Genomic DNA, 23,663 nt, shown 5'->3' with positions numbered 1-23,663 from the left:
TCGATGGCAATTGATCTGCCTTCATCCTCACCCATCGCCCCTCACTGGTTCTTTGCCAACGTAAACCAATAGCGTAGACAGGATTACAGTTGCATTTTCATCTAACAACTTTAAACAACAAAGAATTAAACAAACGAGACAAGTCTCTATAAGAAACTAATTAATTAACTAGATAAGAAATCCATAATGATTAAACTAAGTGAGTTAGTCTGTAACTCTATTTTAATTTATATTACACAATCATATGCAATTGCTTAATTAAGCACAAGCAAGTGTTCGACTCACGATTTATTCTAAAGATATTCAATGCTCCCAGACCCAAAAACAAAGGAACAACTGTAGGGCACTAGTTTTATACACGGGATGTAATTGTTATAAACAAATACGTAGAAGAAACATTGTTATTATTGCTGTCATTTAAACATCTCGCCATTACTGGGGCCTGGCTAAAGTCGCTTGGCATTGTCGCCTTGCTTTACTATCGGTACGCGGTGTTTCGATTGCCAACACAGTACGCACTTATATCTTAAACGTTCTTAGGTATACACTTATTTCTTTTCCACCCTGAAAAATGCCAAAGTCAAAGGCCCACGTGCAACTTTGATAGGAACATTCAAGTCCACACGAAAACGTGACTACACAAAGCATTACTAGAACAAACTTACTTTTGAAATAAACTAACCTCGCTCTGAACTCGTGTTAATGCCTGCAACATGTTGTGTTTTTCAGTCATAATATTTACGCTGTGGGCTCTTTGTTGTTACAATCCTATACGTTTACTATGGTCGAACAAAAATAGATGCAGATTTTCGTCAGGGAATGCTAAATGTGAACGTTGCTATGAAAAAAATATTATTAGCATTGAATTTATAGTTTTAAAAAGCACACAATTAGAATAACGCCATAAAGTCATGAATCGTGTACCTTTATTTAAATACTTTGAGACACTTCTTGTTAAAATCTTTTTACGTCACCTTACTGTGCATGAATTTTTTCCCATAAGTGAAGCATAACTATAATCCTCATGTATGTTTGTATTAAGTCGAATTGTCAGTTTTCATTTTTTGGGCTGGTGTACCATATCGTGCTTTATCACCTTGCTACTAATGGATAAAGGGCGTATTACCAAGATGAAAAGAAGAGATGAAACATACTGTTTTTACTCAGTCACCACATATATATAGATACTTATTTAAATACGTAGGTAATTTAATCAATTACATTAAATTTAATTGTTTTATTTGGACAGGAACTACGTTAATTTGTCTGAAGGTCATAATAAATAAATGTGAACAACGCAAAAACATGGCCTACAGGATGGATCATTAAAGATTTTTCGTTGTAATCATTTCTTGAATTGTCCAAATATGTGACGCAAATAATACGTATGATAGATACAAGGATACATCTATAAATCCTAAAAAAATATGGTCTAAAAACATTAACAGGACCATGGACATCTTAGAATACCCTGTTATGTGATGATAGTTTTTACGCGCTACTATTCCTAAAAATTTAAATATTATGTCTATAATTTCACTGTCATATTTTAATCTTCAAATCAAGACAATGCCTTGCAAGCATAGCTATAGATTTATGGCAGATACACGAGTGGGATACTTATGCATGTAGACTATTTTTGTAGTTTCCTTTTGGTTTTGTGTTATCATAGATAATATTGTAGGCATATTAAAAAATCTATATTTAATTATATCATAATCTTATGTAGTTATATTTATTATAATAATTATAGATTCATAATTATTATTTCAGCCATTAATTGTCTACTGCCGAATAGAAGCCTTCCCCTGATGGGGCGTTCTGCCAGTAGTTACCACGTTTGGCAGGCGGGTTGGCAACCGCAGTTAGACTTACAGATGTTTTAAGAGAGACGCTGCTGCCCATCCCTTCGTCATAAGGTACATAATACTTGGTATTAATTGATAGGTTACATATTAATACACGTGGTCATTTTAATCTAGATATTTCGACGTAGTATTAATTTATTTTGTCAATTGAAACTTTATAACCCCAAAGAGACTATGTACTGCAGCGTATGTATGTATATATATATATATATATATGTGTATAATTACTATTATCTTTATCTTTATCGCAGTGTTTTTTTGTATTATGTGTAATTATATAATTAACTAAGTATAACTTTCAGTCTGTCAGTGTTTAACTATTATATACTGTATGAGTTGGTAGCTTGATTATATGGTTAGCAGATCTCAAGATCTACGTCTAGTTTATATCATTGATTTTTCAAATTTGTGTTTGAATTAATTATTGTCACTTTTGATTAAGCAGGCTCGTACAATCTTCATCTGAAAACCACGTCATAGACCTTCGTGTATAATGAAAACGCCCTAGAAATGCTTGACGTGATGTCAATAGTGCCACACTCAAATGAGTAATAGTATACTCTGTTATGTCCATGGTACTGCTCATGTCTATAGGCGACGGTTACCACTTTCCATCAGGTGGACCATCAGCTTGTTTGCCATTCTAAGTTGTATAAAAAAGAAAAAAAATCTATTTATCTTTACTTTACCTATCTCTTAACGTATTTTGTTTTTTCCATTGTAAATTTTACTTTCAAAATATATGGATGCTATTCATTGTCATAAGACAATTATTTATTTAATATTCACCGTAAAAACTGGGAAATTCATCATACTACACAACAAAAAGTAAAAAGATATATTTCATTTACACTACATAAGCGATTTTTTTCCTGCTTATATGGTATTGTTTTTTTAATTTATCAATTCAGTTAAATATAATATATCAAACTGACAAACTGTATAATGCACTAGATACTCGTATATTCTAAACAGATTATTTCTTTACTGTAAAACAAAACTGTAATTGTAAACTGTAACAATCTTCTTGCATTGTGCTTTTGCATTTTAACTCGAATAGAAAGCTAAAATTATTCTATCCTCATATATTTGTTCTTTTAAAAATGACTTATTTGTAAAGATATATTACAAATAATAAGCTTTTTTTCCTGCTTATATGGTATTGTTTTTTTAAATCAGGTTAAATATAATATATTAAACTGTCAATGGATAATACACAGCCCTATTTCTAACAATATACCTTATTTTGTCGACATTTTTTTTTTAATGTGGTCAATAAAGTGGTTCTCTTTACTCAAAACCATTGTGAACAATCTTCTTGCATTGAATTTTGCGTCACGATAGAAAACTAAAATTATTCATCCTCATATATTTGTTCTTTTAAAAATGACTTATTTGTAAAGATGGGTTACAAATAAAAGCTTTTATTACTGGTTATCGTAAGCCACGTACATATAAGCACGTATGACGTGCTTATACGGTGCTGTCCCAGAAATAAAGGTAGGCTGTGTTAGTGGGCGAGGCACATGAAACTGCTACAAAAAATGTTTGGTCCATATTTTTCTTCTAGTGATTCATAGTGTACAGTTACTCATTATAAGTATTTACATATTATCTACTAATGTATACGTTATATTATATATATAATGTGTCTCTTCACGTTACGCGTAATGTAGATATGTAAGGTACGTACATATGTTTTTTCCAAATGAGTCACCGATATTGATATTTACGCATTAGGTAGAAAGTAAGAATAATTTTCTTGAAATAATTGTTGAACAAAATGTCTACTGTCAGTACTGCACATTTTAGATTCAGTTTTGAGATAAAAATGAATGAAATAAAAATACCCATATATATGAAAAACAAAAAGCCAATCAAGTGTGAGTCACACTCGCGCAACGAGGGTTCCGTACAAAATCAACAAGTTTAATTTTTTTTGTTGATTAAGCAAATTTACCATTTTCGGGTTTTTTGCTTCACTTGTGCTACATGATATTGCTTCTTGCTAAATTTCATTATTCTAGGGCAACGGGAAGTACGTTATAGGTTTTGATTTTCTTTGCGAATATCAAAATAGGCAATATAAATGGAACTTAAACGGCCGTACCTTTTGATTGCGTCGACATACAAGTTTGATTTTTTTCACTGATTTAAGAGATTGCACACCTGAGTATGTAATTTTAATTTCAACTTAATAACTCCACGCGTTCCTAAGAAAAAGAGTTTTAATAAACGGACGGACAGACGGATGGACGGACGGATAGCGAAGTGATATTATAAGATTTCTGTTTTTTTCTTTGGAGGTACGGAACCCTAAAACAGATAATTTAATCTAATGCCATATACTTATTTCGCGATTCAATAACACCTCTCAGCTAAATATAATTTTATAGTAAAAATAGAGATCTTTATATCTGTATGTTTCACAACTTACATTATTTGGTGGGAAAATGATTGTTAGTTATGAATTCTAACAAATCCATTGCTAGCAATATACCCTATTAGGTCCACGCGTTTCGCCCTGGAAAACATCGTGGTTAATTCTTGACGAATTCTTCATGATGGGCCGACTGCCTTCAACCTCACTTATTATCTATTACTGATGCCTCGCCAGCATATACCGATAGCGCAGGCGACGTTACAATTCCATTATTACTCATTAAAAAAACTACATTAGGTACCTATCAACAGTCCTCATAAAGTAGTAAATATAAAATCTTTATGTATGCCCGTTTTCATTTTTCCAAAATTGAGCGAATATTTTTTTTACCTACAAATACGTAACACAATACCCAATCTGGTTACGTTGACAGAGACTTTGACTTTCAGCGAAGTGAGGTTCGCCTCTGTTTTCTGTTTGCCTTCGATGTGTAGATTACGTAGATAATATCCTTAACCGATCGTTCAAAATAAGGAAAATTGTAGATCCTTTGTATCAATTCACAATGGCGTAGAGTAATCTGCGTTTGCAATTCTTGGATTTTACAGTGTTGATTTCAGGTCTTCCAACTTAGATTGCGTATCTATATGTATGACTTAGCAAAATATTGAAATTTTATTTATAATAAGTAAACTGCCTATTGATTGGTAGCAAAATTTGATATAAATTCAGCAGTTACTGAGATGCAGTTTTGCAAAAATTTTACATAATAAATAGGCACTACAAGGTGGATCACCTTTATACAACGTTATATAAGAGTTGGCACGGCTATTATATTAGCGAAACTGGAAAATTAATCTATGCATATAACTAGAAGTATAAACACAATAAAATACATGAATATTCATAGTATTGTACAACTATTTATAAAGAAAATAAAATAAATAAATAAATAATATGCGTTTCACAAAATATAGATATGAACAGTTAAAAAGTATCTTGTCGGTTTTTGTTCAAAGAGACGCAGGCCTGTAAGGCATCAATTTTTTTTTTTACTATGAAATATTTGTGAAAATAATATGTGCCAGTATTTTCAAGATAAGTTGAAAGTTCGATAATATCTATTTGACATTAATACATACATACCTAAAATGATGAAAAATATGTGTCCTAGTTTGTAGGACAAAGTGTTACATATCCGTATGTACAGTACCTACTTTATTTTTAATAAGGTACATAATTCAGAAAGTGTTTCAAACCGCATTCCAGCAAGATTATCGTCTCAACTCAACGACTTGTCACATTTCATTTAACTAAATTAATTGATAATAATTACGCGTAGCTTTAACCGGCAGTTATTATATTAAAATAAACTAATTGAAATATCGTTAGGTATTAATTTCTTTTAGTAATGACTATGTTGACCAATCGGATGCAGAAAAAATTAGGAAACGTGAAAGAAATATACGATGACGCCTTACCAGAACCATATTGAATAGATACGCGTTAGATAACAGTTCCAATGAATCGTTCCGCGAGCCTCCATCATCACACCTCGTTGTATTTATTTTTTAACGGCTGCGAATATACATCGTAGGATTTAGCATCATTCAGCCAGTCACTGTTCGTACAACATACGAACGGCATTCGCGTCGCGCGCAGCCAACATATTTCCCGCCGCAAATTTAAAACAGCGTATTCTAAATTCAAAGTTCCTTGCTAGCTATTATAATATTATTGCGTAAAATTTATATAATGCCTAAAAAGAAATAATTTTAATTTATTTATCAGTAAATATTGTTGTATTTTTGCGAATTTTCTGGAACATGTGCAAAACTGTGAAATCGTATAAATGAAATCGAGGACTGCGAAAGTGCCGTTTTCGTAAATAAAATTTCTGTGATACATTGCTGTGACAATTTAACTAGTGTGTGACTTGACTTTTTATTGTTATATCGTTTCGTGAAATTGTATTTCGCGAAACATTTAAATAAATATTCTTTATGTTAGGTCCATATATGAAGGTGAGTGTAATATGTTTGCATTTTTTTACATTATCTAAATGTGTTTAGGTTATCTGCAAGTGTAATAATTAAAGTAACCTACATCATCGTAGTAGGTAGTACTTATTTACCTATTTCAATAAATTTGGTTGATTAGATGAAATTTAGGTTATATCTACATGTGGAATGTGTACTCATGTGGAACAACTGAAAAAAAAATGTTCCTACTCAAAATCATAATTTTTAATAGTACTTATGTACCTAGTTGTATATATTTCATGAATATTTACATATATTATAGATATATGTTACACTACTTATTAATTTTAAATTACATAGTTGAATTTAGCTAGTTCTTTTATTAAAGTTATATGAACGTAATAGTATATAAAGAACGACTAACATATGAATATTAATACACAGACTTCCTAGTTGTCTGATATGATAATCCGTATATTTGTTAGGTCATTGCAATAGATAGTTGAATAGTCATTTTCGTATTTCATTTTTACAATATATATTTTTTCAGTACTTATTTACCGCTTTATTTCTTCAGTACTTATTTAATCTTTAGTTTTAATAAATACACATACATACATTAAAATACTACAACTAAACAAATACTTTCAATGGAAAATCTTTATTAAATATGTTTTCGTTCTGTCTCCAATCATAAGTTAACGTCCAACGTAAATGACCCGATTGAGACGTGAATAAATTAAATCGTAAGATCAAAGTCTTACGGTTTAGTTTACATACGCATACGCATTGGATTTTAAGCAAATTCTGCGTGTCGTGGTTCGAATTCTACTACATGTAACGATTGTATGATAACTCATATTAAGAGCGTTCATATCTTTTGCTTATCGAAGTGTGGCAACGTCGCTATTATCTGTCAATTTTCAAAAATAGTTTAAAAATGTTTAATGTCTTTGACTGATTATTTGAAACGTTCTCTACTTTCGAACTAAAACTTTATACGTTTTTATTTTTAGTGACAGTATAATCCTCTGATAAATCTCAACAGCATAGCTCCTTTAATCAAAAGTTATCAGTAAGAGATTGCCATAGTGATAAGACCGCTTTTTGTCTATTTATATATTATATATATCTTAATCTGTACTTTATGCTGCTGTGTTTCACTTGAATTTTCTAATTGTTATTGTATATTCTATGTTTTTGGTGTAATAAAGAGTTATGTAGATAAATAAATGTAAAATCCTTATTAAACTGTTACTAAAAATTTGGATTGTGATGGCGAAAAAGTATTTGAAAGATTCTAAAGAAAGATATGACGGAGATGAAAATTTCTTAATGGTAGATTTATGTTGTGTAATTAACGTTTTATTTCGCTAAAGCATAGCACTTTTTAAATAATCACTCAGAAATATGGAAAATTATTAAATTATTCTAGAAAACTGACAAATACTTGCGACGTTGCCAAATATCCTTAAGCTAAAGTATGAACGCTCTTAAGATCTTACCAAACAAATAAAACAATATATTGATGGTATTGACGTAGGTAACTAAAATTACGTAGTAAGTTGTTTGTTTTTTATACAATATGGAATGGTAGAGTGAAAGCGATTGCTAGTAATGGAGTCTAACTGCCCTATTGCTAGCAATGTACCCTATCAAGTCAACTTTCACGCAGTTCTCTCTAGAAATCAACGTGGTTAATACTTGTTAAATTAGTCACTACCGACTAACTGAGGGAGACCTTACCAGTGGAAGACTTTGTACAAAAGTCGTTTGCTTGGTCACCTCTGTCCCATTCGTGTTTCTACCGTGAAGCAGTTGTGTTTGCATGGCTGTGTTTCGGTTTGAAGTGAATTTACAGGGTACAGAGAAATAACACCTAAGTCCTCAGGAATGGCAACGCATGGGGAGTATCATGGGCAAAACAGTATACTTTGTTATATCCATGGTACTGCTCATGTCAATAGACGATGGTTACTACTTTCCATCAGATGGGCCGTCAGCTAGTTTGGCATTCTAAGTTGCATAAAAAAATAACTGCCTAGCTTCATCGTCGCCTATCATTGCTCACTGATGCCTCGTCAGTGTATATTGATAGCGCAGGCAACGTCACTACTTCATTTTATTTCATTAAAAATAAAAATATAGAATGGCAAAAGAACAGAAGGTCCACTTAATAGAAAGTAATAATCGTTGCCTATAAACATGAATAGCTCTATGAGCATAACCGTATACTGCAATAAAATGTGGATATTACTTAAACAAGGATGATTGACTATACAAATGTGTTAAATTAGTGTAATTTATTTCTCTAAAATAGGTAATATCTAGTATTTAAATCCTTGGAATTGGACATTGGCTGTATGAAGCTTTCATTACGTAGTATTAAGTAGATAACATCTTAAAACATCTCCAAAGCCTAATTGCGGTTGCCAATCCGTTTGCCAAGCGTGGCAACTACTGGCAAATTCCCCCATTGGAGCTGGCTTACTTTCAGCAGTGGACAGTTAAAGACTGATGATGACGATGATGATGAAGTAGATAATTTTTTTTAAACAAGCTACATCCTTATTTTATTTATTACTGTTATACTCCTGTATTTAGATTATAATTTAATTACTGTATATAAGTATTATAGTATTCTTTAATCGTAGTATAAATACTTAAAAATATATATATTTATTGTGTAATTATTTTTGTGCATAATCTTAATATAGGATATTAAAAATTCTGTTTACTAAGGTTGAGTGAGAGATAATGCTATTTACTATCAAGTCCGAGAGTTTGAAGCATATAATATAAGTGGTCATTAAATTAATAATAAATAAATAATTGCATAAATAAATACATTTTATCATAAATAATATCGTCTATTACAAATAGATACAAGACGTGATACAAATCTTTCTATCTTATAACATCTAGGTTATTGACGTTGTGATAATTGTTAATATGATTATATTTTGTAAATTTTTAGGATCTAATAAGTCAGCAATTGATTTTTGTCGTGTCTATATTAAGCATACCACACGTTCTAATACAAATGTATTTAATTTGTTACAGTATTATAATACAAATTTTTTGCCCGCTTCATCGTACGCGTAGATTTCGGAAGTAGAAAAACCACATCTAATGCTGTAGTTTTTGAGTGATACTGGAATAACCATATAAACGGACAAAATTTCCAACGGCACCCATTGGCTTTATTATGGCCGCTCATATTAACTTTTTTTAAATATTTTCCATTAGCGATGATGACATAAACATAAGTTAGTATTTTATGTTTGCATTAATAGGCAAATATTATTACTTTGAGTTACATTATTGTCTATATTCATCATCATCATCATTTCCAGCCGTTAACTGTTCACTGTTGAATATAAACGCTTTTTCCTTAAGGGGAGTTTTGCCAGTAGTAGTAGGCAGGCGGATTGACAACTGCAGTTAGGTTTTGAATGATGTTTTAAGAGGGGCGTTGCTGCCCATCCCGCTACTAGTTCTTTTAGTGGCCTCTTACGCCATTCTCAAGAAAAGAAGGGTTGGCTTTCTCTATGCCGGGACCACACGGATTATATAGCCGTCTCTACTAGATAACCTATATTAATCGATGATAATGTACTCGTAATGTTTTATGGATGAAGAATTATTCAATTTGGTTTACTAATTTTTTTCTTTATCTATTCCAAACAGACAATCAAATTATTCTTCTTCATAATATTAATATAAATACAGACAGACATTGTAAAGTCATAATTTTATTATTTTAGTAAGATTTTAACATTTAACAACCTTGATGGTATAGCGGTTTAATAAACGGAGTCGTCTATCGATCGTATCGTCGATAGTTGCGAGTTCAATTCCTTTGCAATACAAATATTCATTAATATCAAAATGCACTTATTGCAAAAAGTTTATTCAAGTATCGCTATCAAATGTCTTAATGCTGTGCTTACTTTGAAATTAAATGTCGTATGATATTGTATGAAAATTAATTGTATCTTTATTATTATTATTGTTACATTAAGAATTAAGTACACATTCACGAAAGAAGTCACGTTTCGTTCAAAATGTAAACACTTTCTTCTTATTTCATTAAAATTACCAAATATTTTAGTTAGATAAATGTTTTGGCCTTTTTTCAAGAACGCCAAAGTACTTTCAATAAATAAACTTCATTCCGTATTTTTCTTAAATTTCTCAATATACTCTGACTAATAGGAGCCGCTCAAACAATACTTAGGTACATATTATCCTAAAAAAATAAAATGTCAAGTATCGCAACATAGTTCTGTCACTACAAAAAGTTATGGGAACTCATGAAAAAACCAAATCAGTTGTTTTATCTAGTGTCTATGCAAGCACCAATTCAACAATTTTGTTATAAATCGTTATATAAATAATTACTTATCAACATTTATAGTGACTGTATCAATATTAGACATCTTTATTTTTACATATAATAATTATAATGACTTGGCAATTGCACGGCAACATATTCTATTAATAAAATACTTTATTCATAAGTGCACTATTTAGTTTTTGTATTAGATTATTCTTTTATAATTATGTTGCCGTGCCATTGCCAAGTAATTACAATCATTGTATTTACAAATAAAGATATCTAATATTGATAGATTAGATAACAATTTATAACAAAGTTGTTGAATCTTGATTACTAAAAATTCAAGCTTCTTCCACAGTGAAGTTATAGGAGGGTCAAACATGCCATGAGTTGCTTCAGAAAAGTATTGTATGGCAAATATTAACTGTGTTGTATGTGTAAAAGAAATATCATCACCCAATTCATCGCCTGTTGGCTTATATAAGAATGAATATAAATGAATACTTGTGGAGTATATAACTTTTGTTATGTTCCGCATATACATATGTATACGTAGTTTGTAGGTATCTACATTACTCGCGGACGGTTTCCCGTTTAGCATTAGTTAATAGTGTGATACCAATTAATTTTTTTTTATCAGTTTGTCCATTTCCTATGAGTGTCTATCGTAACTAACTCGTTAAGCTGATTAATTCAAAGATTTTGTAAACAAAAAAAACCACTGAACCCAGTACTGGACTATGGTCTCTAGCCCACCGTGGAAGTTATGTTATCGCTCTATTTAGAATTAGGTGGGTGGTCACTATTAGATATATGTTTATTTTAGATTAATATTTATTAGTTTGATAATTAGTATTAAAAAAGTAATGAATTTATCGTTAAATATCCGTCAATTGGTAATCATGGATTGTCATAATGAATTGGTCGCCTTCTCGAATTATGCAAATAGATGTTCGCTGTTCTCAGAAGTTTCATCGACAAAAAAATTAAACCCACAAAACAGGTTTTTTTTTATATAAGAATATATAGAAGCAAAAGTGAGTCATCGATATTTCATTAAGCCGGAGGTCGACCTTAACCGTCTATGACTGCTATGTCATTAACGGTTTTATCCTTAAGCCTTTATTGAATTAGTGGTTGATAAAAATAGAATAAAAAGAAAAAGCTATTTTCAAATTTTATAATTTAAATTTCGCGAATAGGCGTAGAAAAAGGACATGTCGTTCTTGATCTAAGTGAATGGTCATATTTTTTATTCTATGCCACTTTGAATATTCATTTCTTGACTGTTTGTCCAAAATTGGCACTGCAAAAACTTTAGAGTTTGTTTGTTTTCCTCGTGTGATAGCAAAAACGTCGTAAATTAAAAATATTTTTTCCTCATTTCTTATTCGACATAAAATAACTACAGTGCATTGATGATGTTTTATTTATCTGAGTAAAGTCCAGCATTAATAAAGTATCTAAAATCTCTAGAATAACACAATTGTGCTCATAGTGACGTATTTTTTTAATGGGTGATAATGTAATGATAGTCCCGCCTGCGCTATCGGTATACGCTGGCGGGGAACCAATGAATGATGATAGGTGAGTGAAAGCAGGTTAGTTAATCCATCATGACGAATTCAACAAAAATTAACCACGATGGTTTCCAAGGGGAATCGCGTAAAAGTCCACGTCATAAAGGAGATTTGAGAATGGGGCATCTACAGCATATTACTAATAATCCTTTCGCTTTATAGTGATGTATTATGTCGTTGTACGTATTATATAAGTAGAAAAGTAAAAAAATAAAGAGACATCAGTCTAAAATGTATTTATCTATATCGAGAATGCTGTATATCTATCAAGATAGAGCTTTTATTTTTCTGGGAACAAAATAATAATATTTAGTAATTTTTTTCCCAGAAAAATACAAGTAACTACTAATATTCTTTGACGAGTTTTCGAAATTGAAATTACTAGCATATTAATATATGAGCTATCCTTTTTCTGTAGAAAAATACAGTAATAAAAATTTCTGCTACGGAAATGACACATATCCTATCGTTAGTTTATTACCTAGTACATTGCTTTACCATTCAAATAAGTAATAGAAAACATTACAAATAAATATAGGCAAATTTAAAGGAAGGCCAAAATTGGATGGTACCTACTTTAAGATGCAAGCTAAACTTCAAAAAGACTTAGACGCGTCTTTTTGAAGTTTCGAGTACATACGCGTCCTTTTTAAGGGTCGAAGTTCCCATTAGAAAATAACCCAAGTAGCGAATTATCACAAAGTTAGGTGAGATTTTGATGGAAATATCTACATAAATATTATGACTAAAGGGAGATCGTTGTAAAGCAGAAATATTAATGAACTAAAAATTAAACCTAGCGATACACCCATATATTCAAGAGACATGTTATATTTCTACCTTACCAAGTTCAGCTTTTCGAGCTTCAATTAGTATATTAAATATATTGCACAGTCTTTAATGTTATTTTAAATATTGATTTATCAAACAAAATCAAAAACCTTAAACAGTTCACAAAAACTCATACTTTAACCATTTTATTATTCAGGTCGCAAAATACATCTGAGCAACTTTAATATTAGCAGATAAAATGATGTATAGACAATATCTGACTATATAGATAAATTGATGATTAAACAATATAATGGCCTAGTGAATAAATAAAAATTAATGCTAGTAATTCAAAATGTGTGCATCTATTTGTATCTTTGTTACTTTTTACTATACTTTTTTTAGTCATTAAGATATTCGATAGATAAATATATGAAAATATATTAACCAGTTATTAGTAGGGGCTTTGTAAAACCCTGAAAATATTAAAAAAAATATTGGACTTTTATATATATACAATTGTAAACATTCGTGGCAGATTAAAAACAAACAACGCGTTTGATGCTGCTGTTTATGAACACAAATTATGAAGCGTTTCGATTATTAAATTGCGTCTACGATTGATTATATTTTGATTGAAATGGACTTACTGTGTAACTATAATATAACAATATAGGTACTATGTTATACATTCAGTTGGTATCGGAAATATGTATTACGAATATTTATAGGCTATCCCCCTTATTCATAAAAACTAAAATTCTCTACATATATATTTCAACTATTATACTACTTTGTCACATTCTTTCAAAATTAAAATTTAACATAAAAGCAAAAGATAAAATAGTTCAATAGCTAAAATAGGTTTATAAGAGGCTTGACGTTTTTATTAATACAGGGTTAATTAAGTGTTTTAGAAGATTGCATATCATCTTTAAAAGTATATATTATATTATTGTAGTTAAAAATATGTGTATAACTCTACTAAAAAATTTTATCAAATGTTAGAGGGTGTGTATATAACACACCCTCTAACATTTGATGAAATTTTAATGTTAATATTTGACAGCGTGTGTGGCTTAAATTAAACATCGTACTTTGTACATCATTTTATCACAATTGCGCTAGGTAGGTATCATATTTAATTATCAGTTTTCTTTGAAGTGCCAAAAATGCTTTAGAAGTATTATAATCAAAATTTAACTGTACGATGGAATCGATAATTATCGATTTAGGAATAAATTTAACCTATAAGATTTTAATATACAAAGAAAATATATGCCTATAAGGACGTGAAAAGCCAACGTTGTCAACCTATATAAATGATTTTTTTGTTGAAAGTGGCAACAGCAATTACATTTTACAACGATTTTGCAAATAAGGAACTTGAAAAATGTGATTCAGTACTATTTGTATGTATAGTAGATATTCAAAACACAAAAGAAGATGCAGACTCTTATAATAATTACAGATGTGGATCAAGCACGCTTCATTTTTAAAGAAATCTGATAATCATATACTGAGGGCATACAGATGGTTTCAATCATAAATTGACACAAGAAGTTTTATCTTAATCCACCAAGGCAAAGCTATGTTGCTGTAAAATTAAAATTCATTAAATGTTGCTAAATAGGTCCAAGGCAGTGAGACTTCATGACACCAATCCAATTAGAATTGAATGTAATTAAATAATTAATCACGCCAAGATCAGTGTCTTATAGTTTTAATAGATAAGGTTAAGGGTTATCAGCTGATATTTAATGATATTATTCAAGCCCTTTGACATACTAAAGTACAGATTAATTGCTATCTTTAGATCTAACTCTAAAATTTTTTAAATCTTCAAATTTATCATCTAGATTTTTAAAAAATGATTGGCGTCCTATTTAGCGTCCGACCAACAACTAATACGTCACATTAGACATAATAAACAACGGATGCAGTTTAGAATCTTTTAATATCATCAGGCGACGTGCCATTAAGGATTTTTTAAATGATTACAAGAGTACGAATTTGCACAGTTAAGGTACAGGATACACCTAGTATGAAATTTGCTTTTCAGAAAGAATTTTCACTAAAAAGGAATAATGTAAATATGTTCATATATGTATATTTAAATATAACAAAAATCGTGCGAATGCATCCAATTGTAACATGATTTGTTGCGAATTAGTGAAATATCGGACAGATGACAGCTCTACCTTGACATTATGATGATTGAAAAAAAGGTAAACAGCTGCGGATATGTTTAGTTGGGTGCGCATGAAGCCATGGAGCGAGAAAATTACAGGCCCATTATGTTGTGATTATAACTCCCATGGGTATTGAACGTAGTAATAATAGTAATTGTGTTCTACGTTCTCAATATTGTAATTTTTATTATGATTTGATTGTTGACATGTGGAATGTCCACTATTGTCTGCTAAAAGTTTTAAGTTTTTAATTAAAACTTGGTTGACCCAGTATACATGATTTAGCCCCCTACCATTAATTACGGGCTCCAAATAGTTTGTATGGGGAAAATAGAAATGAGGCTTTTAAATTTTTCGAAACAATTTTTACAATTTTTATCAAAAACTTTACTCGGACATTAATGAATATTTAAAACAAAATAGTCCAATTCGCTTCAACCGCTCTTGAATTTTGACCTTAGCAATATATTTTAATTATTCATAAAGATTTGTCTGACTGCTCTTAATTAGAAAAAAAAAGACAGCGTGTGCAACTATCCTAGAAGTGTAATTCTAAAGCATTTAAAAATGCCTTATTATATATTCCAAAGTAGTTGCACTTAGCAACAACAATTTATATGAGCGGTAGCGACTGCAACTTAGTTTATCTACGTAGCAACAAAGTTTCTCGTCAAACGTAACACAACACCAAACCCGACTTTTGTTCTGTCAAGTTCGTGATTTTTATACAATTGTACTACACGCATTGTAATTATTATTTATATTTTTAGGGTTTCGTTCATTCGTTTACTGTAACAGGTTCTACTAGATATATTTTATTTATAAAATCTAATTGATATTAAAATTTGTGTATACGAGTACCATCTTCACAAACAAAGAGATGAACTGAAGTATTTTGATTTACAAATGTCATTCCTTCATATGTCAATGTCATAACATCTTATTGCTAGTATCTATTATGACCCTGCAAATATTTTAATTCTATTAGATACGGCTATATGTAAAGCCGTATCTAATAGAATTAAAATATTTGCATACTACTACATCAACGTTTTTAAACTGGAAGTATTACTAATAATTCGTAATTATATTTATCCCCATAATAGTAATTTTATATACATTTCTATAGCTCGTTTATTGTAAAAAAAAGACTAAAAAAACTTTGTAATTTAGTTGGGTAGTTTAATTGGGCAAGGTGAGCCAGGTTATTGGACTCCAAAAAATATAATTGAACGCGATAATAGCTGTATAATACTCGTGAACAATACTTTTGAGGACTGATCTATGTTTAACTTCATCCCAGTTTGCTTGTTATTTTCATTTTTATGTAGTAATATATGTTGGCAAATTGTAACCATACAAAGTCCAAAACTTAACATTTGTTTGAACGAAGCAACAGCAAAGTTCTTTGACCATTTTTCTTAACTGCGAATGCTTTCAGAATTAGGCGGTAATTTATATAAAAAAATGATGCCCATAAAGTATTGTAAGTATATTTATTCTTAATAAATATAATATAAAACATACGTATAAACTAAAATCCTTCAAAAAATCTCTTTATCTAGTTCAGTTTGCATTTTAATAGATATACATTTGTAATCTCTTATTACGGTGACGGCGGTAATTATAAAATTATGCTGGTATTCTAGTCATGTCACTATCGTTCCCACAAACCCATATCATGTTCACTTATTACAGACTACAAGAGCTAATTAGTTATACCTGTTATCTACTGCGTTTTGCTTTTAATTTACTTCCATAGTATAAGCTATTTAAAACGCAATATAGTTCGTATACTGGCATACCAGTAGAGATAGGTAAATGACAAGTTAATTGTTAAATGTAGGTTAGGTTAATTTAAACCACTGTCGTATATAATATGTGTAATGATGATAATTTATTTTTCAATTAATGAAGGTAAAGTTGCTTATTATAATGAATTATTTAATTTTGTGGTTTCACCATCATTCTGACATTTGTGATTTATCAATATCGATGTATAACGACTATGACTCTTACATGTACTATTGTACGTACTCTGTACAATTAACGTCAAATTGTTTTTACTAATATTTATTGCTTTTTAATTACATCGTAAAATCAAATAGGGTTGACGCTTCCAGCGATCCCTAGATGAGTATAAGGTACAGGCGTCAGGGCCAGCGGTTATCATCACGTCCCCATTGTTTCACGTCACTACCTATTAGTAATGGCCAGACGCGATAGCGTTGTTTCATTGCTCAACTAATTATTTCACTACACATCTACACAATGTTGTCATAATAACATTTTTAATTTTTACATTTTCATTTTCTATGTCTTAAAATGTATTGTTACTGGATCACTTTATACGTCTATCTAAATTTGTTAGTAGTAAACTGAAATTTATATTAAACACTGTGGTTTTTATTTCTGAAAAATTCGTATTTGTTTTCAATTTAATCAAAAGATTACCTTAAGTGATTTTTTTGTAGGTACATAACTGATGCGTTATTAAAATATTCCAGTTACTGGACACTTTCATTTACTGGAATAATAGATTATAATATTAAAAGTATTTTTTTCATTTTAATTCATACGTAAAAAATTTGGAATAACATTGACTAATATTAATGGGTTAACATTAATAACATTTAATTATTTTTAATAAGAACTTTGTCTATTTAATCTAAAACTCTTCAGACTGAGCTAAGTCTGTAAAATAGAGAAATTTTAATGAAGATAAGGCGCATAAAATATGTATATATTATTAATAAATGTCTAGGTTTATAACAGCAGGTTTTCTCTCTAATTATCATTATATAATGTTACGTAGTCACAATGCTAATTGTCATTATTATTCATTGACTCACTAGGTACCTATAGTTCATGCATATGTGTGTGCTAATATAGTACTTGGATAGTATAACCAATTTTTCAATCAATATCAAAAAAGGAGGGAATTCTCAATTTGTCATATTTTTTGTTTGTTACCTTAAGAATTCCGTCATTTATAAAATGATATGGAAAATTATTTATTTATCTAAAAAGATATACGTTTAAATTGGTCACATAGAAATTTTATAATAATCGATTTGGTAGTTTAGTTTTTATATCAAAGTAACTGATTTTGTCATTATTGAAGTCTGTGTTTGTAGAGTAAAATGTTATATAATATTTTAGTTGTTTTTGTTTTAAGGAAGATGGAATAGCAAATAAACTGAAAGTTCTATTTAATGGAAAGCAATAATATGCCACTTATACCATTCTCTATTTTTAAAATGAAAATTTTAATATGATATTATAAAGAAATGATTATTATGAAAACCAGTAGAAACAAAATTTTTCGTCGCTCTGCGTTAGAACTGCTTGACAATTAATTGTCTATGGTTCATACCACATAAATTTTACTATGCTGTCAAATGAAATTGTAATATTAAAATAAATTTAGGAAATGGCAACTCAGAATCAATTCTAATTTATAAAAAAATCGTCTAAGTATAAAAAAACTGGATTTATTTTTAGTAATTAAAGTACTCTAAGCTAGACTCTCATACTTACGTTCATACTTGCAGGCATATAAGCGTTATCTGCGTGTATGTATGTGTTGTGTAATGACATCTAACTGTTATCGATTGTCATTGATCGTTTTGGAACATAATGATTCTACATGCAAATAGAAATTATGTAATACTCCTACCATTTTTGTGTGACATTTTCTTACATGCAAATTGTATACAAAACGAAATGAAAATATGTATAAAATAAATATATTTATGATTTGTATGTGGTAGGGAAGTCAATAGAATTGTTGACTGTTGTATTATGTTAAACTTGTCATTTCACATGAATACCTATGTTATCAATAATAATAATTGGCTAGTACTATAAAGAGAATTCATGCTATCTAAATAATTATGAGTATCTTTTTTTATGCAACTTAGAATGACAAACAACTTCAAAAACTTAAATTGTCTATATTTACATACTAAGGTACGTGCATAGTATGCTTGTTAGTACTTGTAATATTTTTTTATTTAATGGTCACCCATGGATTGGTAAACCTGCTTGTGCTATCGGTATACCCTAGCTTGAAGAGGCAGATCAGTTAGCCTATCGTGATGAATACACTTGGAATTCAGTACGATGATTTTCAGGGGGGACCACGTGGGTGTCAACCTTGTTGGGTATATCGCTAGCAATGGGGCCTTTAGTTTCCATTATTAACAATCCCTCCCCCCTGTAATATTAATTAGTAAATGATATATCATTATTAGAAGTGTCGCAATAACGCATTATATTTTAATATATAAATTACTGGTTTAACTTACGTGCAATTTGCAGTCAGGCTCAGTCGCGTTACAGTCGCGTTACAGTCGCGTTAGAGTCGCTCAAGTCTAAAAGTGTCGAAAAGTCTTAGAAACTAGTCAAGCTTTCTGGATCAAACTACACGTAAGTTAAACCTGTGATTATTGCATTAAAATATTATAGTCATACCTAAGTATTTCGGTCCACTTTTGGATATATACCTTCTAACAAATGCGGTCATAATAGCCATAATATAATTAGACAAATACATATAAATAGATAGATAGGTAGATAGATAGGTAGATAGATAGATATATATCGTTTATTTGTTTGTTACTATATTAATTCTATTGTCTTATGTTATTTTTTGTATAATTTTTTGTTAAATGATCAAATGTTAAAAAAGGATGTGGTGATGTGGTGTAGTGAATATAAAATACTAATTCTAAAAATAATTTAAATTATAAATGATAATATAAGATATACTCGTTGGAGAGACACGTGTTCGTATACCAGTAAGGTGATTTAAAAAGTCTAGTCAACCGGCACGTCTAGACAGAGCAGTGCATCTCGACCCCCGAATATTATGAAATCATTCGGGTCTCGAGAAATTGCATAACTCGTTCCTTACAATGTGGTAGTGCCCTATAAGAATTAAGACATATTATCCAAAACAATTTTAACTGATAAACCATAGTAACTGTGATGTTATCTAAAGTCAAACTTAGAGTTGTAAAACACACTTCCTTAGCCTGTTATTTGAATTTTGAATCAATAGATCAAGATTGAAAGAATCAAAATACTCGTTATACAATATTTATTTATATTATGAGATACTTCTTATATCATTTCGACAAAAAACATAAGGTACAAAGATCAACACAATTTATTTACTTGCAAACGTAGTTTTAACTAGTAAATTAAAATAAAATATGTATGCCCAAGATTGTATTTAATTCAAAGTGGAGTAGTGAGAAGTATTGTAGTCGATTATGTTAGATATCCAATATCTATAATAATTTATTTACCAGAAGAACAATAGCAAAATTTGTGTAATTCGCTGGCGATTGACAAATAGCGAGTAGGTATTTAAGGCAAATTGGTAATACGCGTTTTTTTTGAAACGATAAAAAATTGCACCAATTTCATGTTCTAAAAACGAGATCATAGTACTGCTTAGTCATTAGGTATTTTATCTGGATGTGTCGGTGAATGAACTTTAGGCCGTTGTTCTGTTTATAATTCACACATACAAATATTTATTACCTTATTTTCAGACAGGAGACAGAAAATGAGAAATACAATTTATACCCGAATTTTGATATGTTTGTATTTCTTTGGAAAGCTGCTCAAAATAATTCTTAATATTAACTTTAAGTTTTATTTGATTAGACACTTTTTTACACTGACTTTCTCGTAAATGCTGCAGAAAACTGCATAAACTATAAAAATACCTATATTCGTTAATGTTTTTCACATATATAGTTTATAGTAAAGTAGAAATTACAATCTCTAATAACATTTATCATAATAACGAGATTAGAACAATTTTGTTATAAAACAACACATAACAGCTGATTTTATTGGATAATGTGGCCTAATCAAAACGAATGAGATAATAAATACGTATTCACTCCGTCTTTATTATATTTGCGAGTATATGATGATATAAAATTTTGTTTATGGCCTATAAAATCACAATGTTACTAATATACTAATTAATAAAAAAACTATGCGTTATATTTGTTACTCAATCAGACTAAACGGCTGGATGGGTTTGTTTGAAATTTAGTGTATAGATAGACCATAATCTTAAATTAATATAGAATACTGTTTTATTTGTGAAAAGTCGTATATATGTAAAATATACCCTAAAAAGAATTGTATTAAATTGTAAAATCTTTATTGTATATACTTTACATTGGACATATTAATAATATTTACTTTACCTCGTATTTTATTAATTGGTACTTTTCAATGATTTCGATAATTGTCACGAGTAATTTAAATTTTATAATCGATATCGATGGGTGTCAAGAGTTTGCAATACAATTTTTATTTGCCAATAAAAACTATTTTGATCGAAATGGAGTCACGTCAGAGTTCCCGTTAGTTACACTTTTTGGTGTATACAAAAAATAAAATAGATTGGACCATTTGACGAGCAGGACCATTTAATGTATACGAGTACAAGGAATCGACATGATACTCGAGTATCAAAATAATCAAATATAAATCGAAGTCACGATCAGCAATTAATATATATAGGGTTTCATCAATGATCTCAATGTATTGAATGTACCAAATTGAATTTTGTACTCATTCGCGTCTAATATTCAGTTGAATTCTGCCCCATAAAAATGGCGACATCACGTATTCCAATGTCTTATTAAGTTCCTTGGTTTTACATTATTATTAATAACTACCTACATCTTCCGGCTTGATCCGTGTAAATGACCATAAAATATTCTACGTTGTAATTTTTTTTTTACGAAACCAGTTTAGCTGTTTAAACGTCTGTAAGTAACAAACACTTAAACATCTTTACAAACTTTTACATTTACAATATTACCAGGAAATTGAATCGATTTCTCTTGATATAGTAAAAAGATAATAAAAAAAAATATTATCGCTTGCAGTTATCATTGTAAAATCATTGTTTACAAATCGGAATTGGGCAATGGAATGAAATCATACTTATGTCATCAGAATTTTCATGTTTATCGTACAGTTTATTATTAAATTTCATCATTATCATATCAGTCGTTAACTGTCGACTGCTAAGCATAGGCCTGCTCCAGAAGGGAGTTTTGAAAATAGTTGGCACACTTGGTAGGTGGATTGTCACTCGCAATTAGGCTTTGTTGATGTTTTAATAGGGACGCTAGTGCCTATACCTCGACCATTAAAATTAAATTTATTTGAATAAAAAATAGTGCTATTGTATTCTGTCAACAGGATGTCATATAATATTATAATATAGAGATATAAAGCACAACGAACTAATGAAATAACAACAACTTTAAATACATTATGACGTGTGTTTTTTTTTTTTTTATACAACTTAGAATGGCAAACAAGCTAGAGGCTCACCTGATGGAAAGTAATAACCACCGCCTATAGACATGAGCAGTACCATGGACAGTTGAACAGTTTTCCAACACGATAAACCAATACAATAGATGAATACATCTCATACCAAAATATCTATGCCTAACAGTGGAATGTTGATACATTATAATAATATTATGTCATCGTCGTAAAGATTTCTTATATTACCCGGATTAGAAAACAGACTTCGTGATTAAGTAAAATGAAAGATATCATAGATTACTGTGATGTCTGTGAAACTTCCGAAAACAAAGATTGTCGTGACTATTCTATACTTTATTTCATTTCACGGCAGAAATAACTAAGGCCGTGCTAACTTTTGACTAGTCAGTCATAATACAACCACTACCTAATTATTCGTGATAACTCTATTAATTACATAATGCTCCAGCAAATCTACTATGTAAACAACACATATTAAATTGTTTACAGTGGTTTTACACATGACAATGTAGATCACGTTGCAACACTGCACTTCTATAACAATCTGGATCTCCAAGATAGATAACTATGCTAATATCGACTTTAATATCGAATAATTACATCCTTCCATGATAAATATGATAATTCTTGTATAAACAAAGACGCCAAACAAGCAATTTATTCAGCACGAAGTGTTGCTGTTTTTCTCCTCATTAAATCTTTCATCTCTATTTATCACAAGATACCTACGTTTGCAAGTTGTTCATTGATGCATAGTTAACATTTTATACTTATAATATGAGATAATATAACTCTAAACTCGTCGGCCTCGAAATAGCTCGTAGTCACTAAGAAATAGTACCTAACTACATGAACGCCGTTTAATTATATTAGTTGCCACAATATTGTCTGAAACTTGTACCACATATAAAATAATGGAACAACTTATAAATATATTATCTTGGTTTTCTACTAATATATTGCAGAGTACATTAATTTTCATATTTGTGTGTAATTAAATTTATCTGTAATTATGTATAATGACTTTATTTTTAGTATACTATCTTGAATACGGGAACAAAGACGGAAGTGTTTTAATTTAGATCCAGGCCAGTTTAAAATAATTAATTATAATGCACTTCTGCGAGGTCAACATCTACATTGCCAATATAGTTCGGCTTTAAAAATCTCAAACCTAAGACTTCGTTAGTCCATGAATAAGTTT

At 30.0% G+C, this 23,663-nt stretch overlaps 1 protein-coding gene across 2 annotated transcripts in view; it reads left to right on the top strand.

Annotated features, from left to right (window-relative positions):
- The first annotated feature begins 5,842 nt into the window (after positions 1-5,842).
- The window catches only part of LOC113510700 (G protein-activated inward rectifier potassium channel 3-like), a 51,660-nt gene continuing 33,839 nt past the window's right edge, over positions 5,843-23,663 (top strand). For both annotated transcript variants that reach the window (XM_026894214.3, XM_026894206.3), the window contains exon 1: positions 5,843-6,275. The gene's annotated coding sequence lies outside the window, so the exon portion shown is untranslated. The remainder of the gene's footprint in view (positions 6,276-23,663) is intronic.

This window comes from Galleria mellonella, unplaced genomic scaffold (genome assembly GCF_026898425.1).
Source record: "Galleria mellonella isolate WM207_F2 unplaced genomic scaffold, CSIRO_AGI_GalMel_v1 utg139, whole genome shotgun sequence".
NCBI lineage: Eukaryota > Metazoa > Arthropoda > Insecta > Lepidoptera > Pyralidae > Galleria > Galleria mellonella.
The sequence above is the reverse complement of the archived record's forward strand: the minus strand, read 5'-3'. Positions and strand labels throughout refer to the sequence as shown.